The sequence below is a fragment of the Coregonus clupeaformis genome, chromosome 35 (assembly GCF_020615455.1).
Source record: "Coregonus clupeaformis isolate EN_2021a chromosome 35, ASM2061545v1, whole genome shotgun sequence".
Taxonomy (NCBI): Eukaryota; Metazoa; Chordata; class Actinopteri; order Salmoniformes; family Salmonidae; genus Coregonus; species Coregonus clupeaformis.
This window is the reverse complement of record NC_059226.1, coordinates 29,814,751-29,829,201: the sequence shown is the minus strand read 5'-3', so window position 1 is coordinate 29,829,201 and position 14,451 is coordinate 29,814,751. Positions and strand designations below refer to the sequence as shown.

Below are 14,451 nucleotides of genomic sequence, written 5' to 3'. Positions count from 1 at the left end.
TACGGTTAGGAAATTAAATCAATCGTCAAACAGGCAAATGCTCCTTGTGCTCCCGTTCTGTTTGTATGTGTCTAGAAGGTGCAGCCTTTCAACACTTTAATTTAATGGAATTGCCCTGTGACGGATTTCCAACTCTCTTATCCAAGATTGATGTGGTATCCTGCTGGCTGGCGTGCATAGCCTAGGGCGAATGGGTTTGGACAGGTATTGTGCACTTGTAAGCATTCCCTCATTGGGCTGTAAGTGTTTGAGTGCAGGGGGCCCAGTGAGTGTGGAGGGGATTCAACTCAAACCACTGTTTCTTGGGATCCTTGATGAACCCATTTGTAGAAATGGACTTCAATACCCTGAGAACATCAGGAATTACGAACAACCAGGTAACTACTGGATGCTGGGTTTCAAACCTGCAGCAACTAAAGTAACTTTTTCCTTGCAAGAGTATAGTGCTAACAGGCATGTATGCATTCACACACACACACGCACGCACGCACACACACACACACACACACACACACACACACACACACACACACACACACACACACACACACACACACACACACACACACACACACACACACACACACACACACACACACACACACACACACACACACACACACACACACACACACACACACACACACACACACACACACACACACACACACACACACACCCCCACACAACTCAGTGACAAGGACCATCATTGTGGCAGCTAAATGCCAGCATATTCCTTAGGCTACGCTCCCTACTTGTTGGTTTTAATGTCTGGCCCATGATAATTAAGCCAAAGACACATGGTGGTTGAGCGTGCGTTGACTGCTCTCTCTCAGACAAGCAGCTCTTTGTCCGTAACTGCCTAACCTAAACCATCCTGGCCTATCATTTTGAGGGTGTGTGTGTTTGTGTGTGTGTGGCTATCATTAGGAAGGATCTCAGAGAGGTCTAATGTTCAGCTGGAGTGTAACTGTCGTGACTGAGTGAAACAATGAGGACAGATAATGGAGGCCATAGTCTGAGCTCCTCTGTGTCACAGTGCTCTCTCTCTCTCTCTCTCTCTCTCTCTCTCTCTCTCTCTCTCTCTCTCTCTCTCTCTCTCTCTCTCTCTCTCTCTCTCTCTCTCTCTCTCTCTCTCACTCTCACTCTCACTCTCTCACTCACTCTCACTCTGCCCCCCTCCCCCCCCCATCTCTTTCTCTCTCTCCCTCTCTCTCTCTCTGTCTCTCTCTCTGTCTGCGCCCCCTCTCTCTGCTTCACTGACGGCCTGGAATGCCCCTGCTCGACTGCCAGACTCTACATGCCAAAAAGTCCAATAGAGTAAAACAATCCCAGTTTCATGGAGGCTAAACACTTAGCTAAGCTTACCTTATGTGAACAACCAATTAATCATTTGACTATCGGTATCTATATGAATCATTTGACTCTCAGTATCTATAGGAATCATTTTGACTCTCAGTATCTATATTAATCATATTTGACTCTCAGTATCTATAGGAATCATTTGACTCTCAGTATCTATATTAATCATTTGACTCTCAGTATCTATAGAATCATTTGACTCTCAGTATCTATATTAATCATTTGACTCTCTCAGTATCTAAGGAAAACATTTGACTATCAGTATCTATATGAATCATTTGACTCTCAGTATCTAAGGAATCATTTGACTCTCTCAGTAGCTATCTGGAGGAAAGCATAATAAAACAGGACCTCAGTTTAAGTCTATTGACAAGCCTCAGTCTTAGGCCGCACTAAATATGGACTCTGTTAGTCTGTTAGAGGTTACTGTGGAGACTAAATCAGGGGAGGGTTTAGGGTTTAGTGTTCCTGGCAGACGGCTTTATGTTGGGCTTCAAAGGTCAGAGGTCTGAGGTTAGGAGCTCATATAGACCTAGAGGTCAATGGGATTTATTCTAGACTTATTCCAGCTGCACTGACAGGCAGACCTCCTCTCTCTCACCACGCACCATTAGATAGCGACCTTCCTCTGCTCTTGGCCCTGGGCCCAGAGGTCTTCATCATTAGAACCACAGGTAACATACTACCAGAGTCCATAGGTTCTAACGATTAGCTTCAGCCTTAAGATGCTCTTTTTAGGAAACCGGCTCCAGGTTGGTTGTTTTAAACACGCAGGGACATTTTCTGAGCTAGTTAAACAAAAAGGAAACGCTTGTCTGATGCCTGTCCCCTGTCCCTGTCCCCATCCTCCGCCCTCCGTCCCCATCCTCTGTCCCATGGACCAGTTGTTCCTGCGTGTCGTACTCCCTGGAGCATCCCCTCCCCATTGGCAGTTGGTCTCATACACCATCTCTGGCTCATGCTTTGCACTTCATCTTTATCAAGTCCTCCCCTTCAGGTCCAGCATCCCACCTAGATGATCCTGTTAGAGTTAGAAGAACACGAGAAAGAGAAGAAGAATACTTTATAGTCCATTCTTCTTACGGTCCACGGAAATATTTTTTCTTTTAACCCAATACAAGCCATTAACCCTCCTATGCTGAAATTCTACTCAACAACACTTCAACTATTACTGTTACTGATGTGGGGAGGATACCTGACATTATCCGAGATAGCCCAGATTGACTTGTCTGGAGGAACAGTAGTGACTAATGTACATGCTAATCAAGACAGATGCGTTCATTTTTTTCTGGCCAGGCAGGGATTCATTGACAGTTCCCAGTGAGCCTGCAGGCTGTGTGTGTGTTTGCTCGTGACGTGCAGCCCATCCCCTGGTCTCTCTCTCTCTCTCCACAGTGCCAGCCTCCCACCCTTCCCCTGCTCCAATGTGCTGACTGCAGCATGTTTATCTCTGCACCCACTATCTTCATCAATTCTACTGGCCCCAAGACAGGCTATGCTGCCCCCCCATCCCCATACATCAAGCACAAACTCAAACCTGCCTCTGAAGTGGAGGGGTTGGCGCCCCTCAATCATAAGTCTGTCCAATATTTCATTAAAACGAGTGCTGTGTTTTACAGTATTACCGGAAAAAGAAGAGAGAGCAACAATCAATGATCAAAGCTCTCTTATCACACAGAGTTTTTCTTCTTTCAGCCGTAGCCCAGAGGAAAGAAAAGGGGGTCAGGGGACTGGCTGGTTCCCAGAGGTCTCTCGTGTCAATTCGCATATTTGGGGAGGAATGGCAGAGGAAAGGAAAGCAAGAAGCTGTTTTTAATCATCAGTTGCAAAGAATTGATCATTTTTTCATTGCCCTCAACATGTCATTTCTCTTTAGATCCCTATCAACCCCATCTTGTTTCACTTTCAGGGCAACAGGTTCATCATATTTTAAATATAATTTATCTGATTCTTACCGGAGAACATGGGGACAGGGCCTCGACCTCCACCTCTGTCTTCACCTTTGACCTCTTGGTAATCATGGGATTACCTGTACTGCTCACTGCCGAGTCCCCACATTGATCTTGGGGTGGAGGGGAGGGGAGGAGGGGGGGAGGGGGGAGGGAGTGATAAAGAAAAAAAAAGAAAGGAAATGTAAAGAGAAAAGAAAAGGAATTGGGATTAATCTAGAGTCAAATAGACATTCCTTATATCAGAGGTGAGAGCCACCACAGAGACAAAACAATTTAAAGTGTTTTATAATGAGAGGGTGAGTACAGTATGAAACATCCCATCCATCTACAGTAGCCCACTCCTGAGGCTTCAGTGCAAACCAGTTGAATCCTAGAGAAACCCTGGAAGAGAAGGCACACCCCACCACCTACACAGTCAATGCTTCTACAATAAGCTAGGCCGAGGCGGTATCTGGCAGTTGGTTTGAATAGTCATCTAAACTGTGATTCTGTGATTGCACTAAACCCCCCAACAGTGTTCCTAATCAGAGGAAGACTTTGTTTCTCCTCAATATCCCTCTGTGTTTACTGTAGGCTGAAAACAGAACCGTGGGGTTGGGATCAGTGTGGGTTAAGGGCAATGAGGGGTTTAATGTCCCCAATCCCTTTATTCATTGTATGTTACTTGGCATTTCAGTGAATGGTATGATAATAAATGCACTGGCAGAAGAACCACAAACCACAGTGGATGTATACAATGGATGAGGGAGGGGACTCATACTGATGTTTTAAATCATCTTAAACCGTTTACTGAGACCAAACACAGAAAGAAAAATTTACAGCTGTAGATGTAATGCTGGTTTGAATTACATCCCTTTCAATCAGAATTCCCCAGAAGGCCACAGGTCAAGGCTCACATTTGGCGGTTATGATAATGAGAAATCTACCTCTACCCAGACAATTTAGGTACAGTTCAGGAAAAACTACAAACTGAAGGAAAAAGTCTTTCACCACATCAAAGCTGGTTTGCACACCACCATTAAAAGAAGCAGTCTCACCTTTGACTGTGAGCCATTGTTGTGGACTGTGAGGAGGGGGGCGAGGGGACCCGGGAAGACTGGCGACTGGAGAGGGTGGGCGGGGCTGGATGAGGGGGGGGGTGTGGCCGGAATGCATAGGCTTGCCTCTCTGCTGGGACAGGAGCTGCTGGTAGGCCATGAGGTTGATGTGGTGGGAAACGTAAGACGGACTGAACACAGACAACAAAACACATGAGAGATATTCACTGATCTCCACGTACACAAGTTCCACTTTCCCCAGTACCCTAGAGGTTAAAGTATTGACCAGTAACCAATCGGTTGCTAGTTCAATCTTCGAAGCTGACTAGAGTAAAAAATATGTCAATGTGCCCTTAGCAACACTTATACTGCTCCTGTAAATCGCTCTCCTATTCTAAAATTCTCTACTTTTCACCCCTACCCAATGTTGGTCATATATGGTCATGTACAGTTGAAGTGGGAAGTTTACATACACCTTAACCAAATACATTTAAATCTTTTTCCCCAATTCCTGACATTTAATCGTATAAAAATTCCCTGTCTTAGGTCAGTTAGGATCCCACTTTATTTGAGAATGTAAATGTTAATAATAGTGAGATGGTTTTATTTCGCTTTTATTTCTTCATCACATTTCCCAGTGGGTCAAAGTTTTACATACACTTCCAATTAGTATTTGGTAGCATTTGCCTTTAAATGGTTTAACTTAGGTTCAAAAACGTTTCGGGTGCCAGCCTTCCACAAGCTTCCCACAATAAGTTGGGTAATTTTGCTTCCTCCTACAGAGTTTCTTGGTCTTTTGTAGCCTCCTTCTCCACACACTTTTTCGTTCTCCCACAGATTTTCTATAGGATTGAGGTACAGGCTTTGTGATGGCCACTCCAATACTCTTGACTTTGTTGTCCTTAAGCCATTTTTCCGCTGAGCTTTGGAAGTATGCTTGGGGTCATTGTCCATTTGGAAGACCCATTTGCGACCAATGCTTAACTTCCTGACTGATGTCTTGAGATGTTGCTTCAATATATCCACACTAATTTTCCTTCCTCATGATGCCATCTATTTTGTGAAGTGCACCAGTCCCTCCCCTGCATAAAGCACCCCCCACAGCATGATGCTGCCACCTCCGTGCTTGTACACGGTTGGGATGGTGTTCTTCCGCTTGCAAGGTCCCCCTTTTTCCTCCAAACATAACGATGGTCATTATGGCCAAACAGTTCTATTTTTGTTTCATCAGACCAGAGGACATTTCTCAGAAAAGTAGATCTTTGTCCCCCTGTGCAGTTGCAAACCGTAGTCTGGCTTTTGCGGTTTTGAGCAGTGGCTTCTTCCTTGTTAGCGCCTTTCAGGTTTTACTGTGGATATAGATACTTTTATACCTGTTTCCTCCAGCATCTTCACAAGGTCCTTTGCTGTTGTTCTGGGATTGATTTGCACTTTTCGCACCAAAGTACGTTCATCTCTAGGGACAGAACAGCGTCTCCCTTCCTGAGCGGTATGACGGCTGCGTGGTCCCATGGTGTTTATACTTGCAGTACTATTGTTTGTACAGATGAACGTGGTACCTTCAGGCATTTGGAAATTGCTCCGCAAGGATGAACCAGACTTGTGGAGGTCAGAAATATTTTTTCTGAGGTCTCGGCTGATTTCTTTGGATTTTCCCATGATGTCAAGCAAAGAGGCACTGAGTTTGAAGGTAGGCCTTGAAATACATCCAGTACACACTCCAATTGACTCAAATTATGTAAATTAGCCTATCAGAAGCTTAAAGCCATGACACATCATTTTCTGAATTTTCCGCTGTTTAAATGCACAGTCAACTAGTGAATGTAAACTTCTGACCCACTGGAATTGTGATACAGTGAATTAAAAGTGAACTAATCTGTCTGTAAACAATTGTTGGAAAAATTACTTGTGTCATGCGACAAAGTAGATGTCCTAACCAACTTGCCAAAACTATAGTTTGTTAACAAGAAATTTGTGGAGTGGTTGAAAAACGAGTTTAATGACTCCAACCTAAGTGTATGTAACTTCCGACTTCAACTGTATAAGGCTGTGGCGGTCATTACATTTGTCAGCCATGAATAAGGCTGTGGCGGTCATGTGAAATTCTGTCAGCTCGGTGATTTGTCAAGCAAATAACTGCCGTCTCACGGTAATTTACCATTAATAAACATAAACACATTTAAGGCATCTCCTGGGCTTCTACGCATAGCCTACAAGCCACTGATTCAAACCTTCAGAACATCTACATTTAAGAAAGTCGAATAAATCCATGTAATATAGCCTGCAACATCACAATAAATCCATTATTTATTTTAGACATTTCTGATATGAAGAAAATGTGGTCTATTTCAGAAAAGAAGAAAAAAATTCCTTGCCTTTTGCATCAAAGTACCGTTATTGCCCTTGGGCTGAATATAATATTATAACTCCAGTGATGAAGCACCTCTTACTCACATGGTTCACTGTCAAGTGATCGGGTCTTTCTTCGCTACAAGTGAAACAGACACATCGGGGGCGCAACTGTGCGTATAATCCTTATCCAATTCCGCGGCGCATATTGAAAATAATGGAGGAACTGTCCACATTTACTAGCCTATATCAATCTACTATCCCCCATAGTACAAAAGTTCAGCATTTCTATTCTGTCTCACAAAACAAATATTCCAAACATAGTCTGGGACCGTTGTGTGGATGCGATAGGATCCCAAATTAATACAACTACTAGCATCAAAACCTGTTTTAAGCAATGAGCCTGACGCAACAGATGAGAACGTTTAGCTAAAAAAATTTCGATAAACTATTAGGCCATTTCTTCACATTATAAGCACAGCAATGCGCACACAGCAGTAGGCTATAAGTGCGAATGTTCCATTAGCAGGAAAACACCATTCTCAAAAGTGACCACAAAATGTCGGTTATGCATGTAATACTTTTATCACACAAGGTGCATTTTTATGGTAAAAACTATCTTCCCCAAACTTGGAAACTCTGCTACTGTATGTGTATGCCAGTTAGGCTCTACACCCGTTTTGTAAAGTGGATTAATGTGCTTCATTTTAAGAAGTTAATTGGCCACTTTGGTTATGATACAAACCTTATCAAAACATACAGTGCATTCGGAAAGTATTCGACCCCCTTGACTTTTTCCACATTTTGTTAAGCATTACAGCCTTATTCTAAAACATATTAAATAGTTTTCCCTCATCAATCTACACACATACCCCATCATGACAAAGCAAAAACAGGTTTTTAGAAAAAAACTAAAATATTACATTTACATAAGTATTCAGACCCTTCTTACTCAGTACTTTACTAACTTTAAGCATCAGTTGTCAGAGCACCTTACGATCACTGCACCTGTACACAGCCCATCTGAAATTAAGCTCCACCCAACTCCTCATCCCCATATTGTTTATTTATTTTGCTCATTTGCACCCCCAGTATCTCTATTTGCACATAATCTCTTGCACTAATCTATCATTCCAGTGTTAATACTAACTGTAATTCTTTTGCACTATAGCCTATTTATTGCCTTACCTTAACTTGCTACATTTGTACACACTGCATATATATTTTCTGTTGTATTTTTGACTTTATGTTTTGTTTGCATACCCCATATGTAACTCTGTGTTGTTGTTTTTATCATTTTTGGCCAGGTCGCAGTTGTTAAATGAGAACTTGTTCTCAACTGGCTTACCTGGTTAAAGTAAAGGTTAAATAAAAAATAAAAACTAAAAAAGACTTTGCTGGAAGCACCTTTGGCAGTGATTACAGCCTAGGTCTTCTTTGGGTATGACGCTACAAACTCGGCACACCTGTATTTGGGAGTTTCTCCCATTCTTCTCTGCAGATCCTCTCAAGCTCTGTCAGGTTGGATGGGGAGCGTTGCTGCACAGCTATTTTCGGGTCTCTCCAGAGATATTTGATCGGGTAATTCCCTCCGGCCCGGCCACTCCAAACATTCAGAGACTTGTCTCTCCGTTGTCTTGGCTGTGCGCTTAGGGTTCGTTGTCCTGTTGGAAGGTGAACCTTCACCTCAGTCCCTGAGGTCCTGAGTGCTCTGGAGCAGGTTTTCATCAAGGTTCTCTACTACTTTGCCCGTTCATCTTTCCCTCGATCCTAACTAGTCTCCCAGTCCCTGCCACTGAAAAAACATCCCCACAGCATGATGCTGCCACCACGCATGCTTCACCGTAGGGATGGTGCCAGTTTTCCTCCAGGCGTCTTGGCATTCAGGCCAAAGAGTTCAATCTTGGTTTCATCAGACCAGAGAATCTTGTTTCTCATGGTCTGAGAGTCCTTTAGGTGCCTTTGGCAAACTGCGGGCTGTCAGAGTGACCATCGGGTTCTTGGTCACCTCCCTGTCCATGGCACTCTCCCCTGATTGCTCAGTTTGGCCAGGCGGCCAGCTCTAGGAAGAGTCTTGGTGGTTCCAAACTTCTTCAATTTAAGAATGATGGAGGCCACTGTGTTCTTGGGGACCTTCAATGCTGCAGACATTTTTTGGAACCCTTCCCCAGATCTGTGCCTCGACATAATCCTGTCTCGGAGCTCTACGACCTCATGGCTTGGTTTTTGGTCTGACATGCACTGTCAACTGTGGGACCTTATATAGACAGGTGTGTGACTTTCCAAATCATGTCCAATCAATTGAATGTACCACAGGTGGACTCCAATCAAGTTGTAGAAACATCTCAAACATCTCAACGTCTCATGATCAATGGAAACAGGATGCACCTGAGCTCAATTTCGATTCTCATAGCAAAGGGTCTGAATACTTATGGTATTTCTGTTTTTTATTTGTAAGAAATGTGCAAACATTTCTCAAAACCTGTTTTTGCTTTGTAATTATGGGGTATTGTGTGTAGATTGGATGATGATTCTTTTATTTATTTAATCCATTTTAGAATAAGGCTGTAACGTAACAAAATGTGGAAAAAAGTCAAGGGATCTGAATGCTTTCGAATGCACTGTATAGGCCTACTAGGCATTACATGAGCGTGGGACTATGATTAGAACAAGTTGCCAAAAAAGCGTGCGCTGTTTCTTGCCCTTAAGCTGGGCATCATTCACAAATGATAATATATCATTCACAAGTGATATATCATTCATTCACAAGTGATAATATATCATTCACAAGTGATAGGCTAATATTCTCACCCATCATACTATTCTTGATTTAATCTTGTCTTTACATATACTAAATAATATATGTGTGAAATTTATTTAGATTTAGAATGGACCATTATCATGCACCTGTGTTGAAACAGGGGTAGCGGAAAAAAAATACATGTCATCTATGCACTTGAAATAGCGAATGGAGAAACGCTTTTCCCGTGGTTCATTTTCATGCCAGCCAGGTAGGCTATAGTCCTGTTGTAAAGAGAAGCAATGTGCTTAATATTAGGAAAAGTTGAGAAATAAAATATAGTAGGCTTAGCCTATAGAAGCTGATGGGATCCTCGTCTTTTTAATAGAGGCCATCACTCTGTTTTCTCACGCAATTGCATAGCCTATAAAAATGTTGCGCAACATGAGCTCACTGGGCTCTCATGAAGTGTTTGATTAGATTTTCGATTATATATTGCATTGGCGTCGAGTGATTAGAGGGACAATAGAGTGCTGAGTACCGGGCAGTTAGCAAGTTTGGTAGGCTACTAATGACCCATCAGCAGCATCAGAGCTTGGAGAAGCCTAATTAGTGTGACTAAACGATCACGTGGAATTTGACTGCCATCATGACTTCGTGACCGCGGGTGTGGGTCTATATACGGTCACCGTAAAGTCCAAGTCATGTATAACTTTGTGACTTAAGTGGAGTTCATATTCATGTGACCAGTATATCAGTTAACCCTATCCAAGCATTCTTATATCAAAAGTTTGAACAATCAGTTATTACTACATATTGACTAGTTACTGGCTAGGGTACCTGATGCCTCCAACAGAGAGGTGTCCGTAGGAGCTGCTGGCTGCCGAGCTGGAGCGTGAGTTGTTAATGTAGGCCACCAGAGAGTTGGGTGAGGTACGGATCATGGTCTGCAGGTCGATGCTGGCGTCTGAGAGAGGAGAGATGGACAGGGCTCGCTTTCTGTTCAGCCTGGGGGTCAGTCTGGGACTGGAGAACCGTGACACTGAGGAAGAGAAAGAAACACAGACACATACAGACCGTTAGTCTGACAACCTTTGAACTTCTCCTCTCAGCTGGGCATAGTTTGCCTATATCTCCAGTTGCATCTGATTGAAGTATGCAGAGACTTATTGTCGTAGTTTGCATATATATATATATATATATACAGTATATCCACAACATCGTGATCTATAATGGCTATCAGTTTAAACTTTTTATGCCCCTGTAACCTGCTTTCTGCCCCTACACCTATCCCCCCTTATTGTTCCTCTAGCCAAGTCAAAAGCCCAGTGTCTCTCTCTCTCTCCCTAAGGGAGGCACCCACTTTACCACTGTGAGATATTAAGAATGTTTGCAACTTTTAAAATAATTTAATATAGGCAAAAATAAATCTATCGAGTCAATCTTTCTTTCTCACTATCATTGTGTCATTTTCCCCATCCCATCCTACCCTGCCCAACTCTGTGCTATTTCTGGAGTTACAGAGAGAGAGACAGACCTAGAGGAACGCTCCAGCCCAGCCCAGCCTCTAGCCCAGCCTGGGACTGTGTGATGGATGCTAACGCAGCCTCCCTCCGACACCCAAACCCCCTGGAACGTAGAGCAGCACTACTCAATAAGTGCTCAAGATTGATTCCCAGCTAATACAGTAAACAATTTGTCTGAGGTGATGGAAACCGAGCCTGGCAGAAGATATTGTTGCAGGTAAAATAAACTCATCTCTTATCCGGTGCTAGAATTATAGCAGGGGAAGGAAATAAAGCAGAGGATAGATACGGGATGGAGATGAAAGATGGAAATAAAAAACCGAACAACAATCCTCAAACAACTTTCTTTAATGAGCCCTAGTGACACACATTTTCAATGTACCACGACCTAGAATTAAAATCAAACAAAATGCGCATAACAAACGGCTTCTATTCTGTTTGAAAAGATCTCCGCTCTGTGTCTTTCCGAATCCATGCATCCTAAATGGCAACCTATTTCCTATATAGTGCACCACTTTTTGACCAGAGCCTTATGTAGGGAATAGGGTGTCATTTGGGATGCAGACATAGGCCACGGTGACCTCATTAAGATTCAGTGTAAAGGATAATAAATCTAAGCCTAAATAATGTACTTTAATTAATCAGATAAAAATCTCACTGAGATCGAAAACATTCTGTACTTCACTTTGGTAAATGAGGCCAATTTAGAGAATTGATTTCAAACTGAAATGTATGCAAAGTGTTTGATCGCTCTTATGTTCATGGTTTATAACTGTACATTTTGTCACAGTTTATCTTTAGTCCCTAAGCTACCTGGTCTTACTTTGAAAAATGACAATGTAGGATGATAATTCGTAATAACTATCCAATAATTACTTCATTAAAATTGCCACTATGTATAATTTGCTACCAGCCAGTACAGTAGTTACTGTAACCAGCTGTTTAAACATATTTGAAGAATAAACTGTATGGATAATGGCATTTTGAAAAAATTAATAATACACCAAATCACAGATTAAATTCATAAAGCTGATTATTCTCTAATTTCCTGTGATATGTAATCTGTTGTTTCTGGTGTCTGTTGCTCTAGGGCGCCAGTGATGTCAGCAGGAGAGCCAGTCGGCCAGTTGTTCAGGGCTCAGCAGGTGCTAGACATTAGCAGTGGTATTAGTGGAGCCGGTCCAGACCAACAGTGTCCTTAGGACCTGTGGGGTAATAACCAAAGGCACTGCAACCGGATATCCCATAATGACTCAATAACATGGTGCCAACACCAGGCACTGCACCAGCAGCTCTACACAAACAGTGCCTCGGCCTGATCAAACTCAGGCTACCACCACAGAGAATAACGATTCTTGCTTCCTGTGCCATTTTCTTGGCAGAAGCTAATGGCTAACTGTCATTTCTAAATAGTATCCAATACAGTCCCATAAGTACCACACATGTGCTCAGTTTTAGTGCTTTGGGACTTTCCGAACGTCCTGGGAGCATATTGACCAGGGCTTGGGTCAATTCGAATTAAAGGCAGTGAATTCAGGAAGTAAACTTAAATAACAACAATTTAAAAAAAAAAAAGGTGTCTATTTTCAATGACTTCTCAATAAACTGAGGAGTGGAACTATTTATTAAAAAAACTTGTCAATTTTTTTGATTTTAAATGAAAATCACTTTTAAATAATAATTGACCCCCAGCCCTGATATGGACTCTCCACCACTGTCTCTCAGGGGATATTTATGCTATGAGACTTAATATAAATAAATGTCTTACATGAGCTGTTAAAGAACTTCGAGCACATGATCGGGGGAGGGGGTTCACGTTGGAGAATCGTGTTGTAATTTAGCAGTAGTTAACTAGTTACTAACTCAGGTTCATTCTAGAAGAAAAGGTGAATTTAGCCCTTAGTATTTACATTGCATTAATGGTTCTATAGTTTCAGTGACTGGAACAAGCCATTCAGAAATGGCAGCCTTATTTATCTGTGTTAGGCGCGGCTCACCTCAGGGAGATGTGTTTATTAATGTGCCACTTCCCCTGATAAATGAGGTAATGGAAAGCCGGGCCTGGCGCTCACCTCACCTCTCCTCGTCCCCCTCCCCTCGCAGCCCCTCGCCTCCTTTTTCCCCCTGTGATTTATGTCAGCAAGCCAGGCACCAGGCAGCGACCGACTGCTAGGTGTGTGTGTGGACGACCGACTGCTAGGTTGTGTGTGTGGATTGGACCCCTCCTCCTCCAGAGGCTGGGCTGGCCTTGAGACCTGAGTGGCCATGTCACTAGGTAAGGCTGGCTCTCACATTCCCAGCCTGCTCTGGCCAGGCTTCCTTGGCTGAGTTCACTAAGAGAGACAGAGGGATGTATATATCTGGTTAACTTCACTATGAGAGACAGAGGGATGTGTCAAGCTGGTTAACTTCACTATGAGAGACATAGGGATGTATCTCTCTGGTTAACTTCACTATGAGAGACAGAGGAATGTATCTATTTTCAATTGTAAATGTAAGGGCTTCATTGGCATGGGAAACATATGTTAACATTGCCAAATCTATCTGTGCTGGGTTAACTTCACTATGAGGAGGACTATGACTTCAGTGGTGGAGAAGCTGTATGAGCCAAAGTGGCTGTGGTCTTATTTAAACTCTGTTCTCCTGGTAGTTAAGGTCCATTGTTTCTCTGTGTAACATAGATATTACACTACTAACAAGCCAAATTCATCATACAGTACACAGCCTTTGTCTTGGGAGAGCTGGCTACAGAGAGGTCTGCACAGTGTATTTCACTGTTTGGGAGTTAGTTATGACAGTTTTTCTACTGCACAGCAGGCTGAGGCCTTTGGCTGCTATGCCCCTGGCTGGCCTGAGCAAGCAGAAGCTTGGCCCAGACACAATGCAACACAACAGCTCATTCAGAACCACGGCCTGCTGGATGCCACAACTCAGACACTGGAGGACAATGTTCACTCTCTCACTGCACACCCAGGTAGACCGACTAGCCTCAGAGCAATCATTTAACTTGTACAGGACAGGTAGCAAAACTCACGTCTGTGTGTCAAATCAAATCCTATCCTTCACCTTGAGTAGAGGGGCCTGATCTCACCTTCTCTGAGTGTTTGGAGCGTAGGGGTGAGCTGCTTGAGGCGGACATCACTGGGGTGAGTTGTGTGTTTTATCGGCCGAGGAAGCAGTAGTGGTAGTAGCTACAGTAGAAACACTGGTAGCTGTGAGCCTCATTTGATGATGGATAAGGGCCTACAGTATTTCCTATTGCCTTAACGTCTGTCGGGATTCCTGTAAATGTCATGGCAGCAATACAGTAAAAGGCGAAAGGGAATATCAGTGCCTGTCCTAATCTGAACCTATCTGTTATATGAACACAGTGAACTTGTTTGATATCCAAGCTTCTGTATAGGGTGGTTTTGATGTCGTGTTCCGTCCCACTAACACTATAGCCTAATGGGTAATGTCTACTGTACTGTAACACTATCCCTGTG

The 14,451-nt window shown here is 43.1% G+C and overlaps 1 pseudogene; it reads right to left on the bottom strand.

The window, feature by feature from the left end:
* The window catches only part of LOC123482568, a 37,505-nt pseudogene that overhangs the window by 9,554 nt on the left and 13,500 nt on the right, over positions 1-14,451 (bottom strand).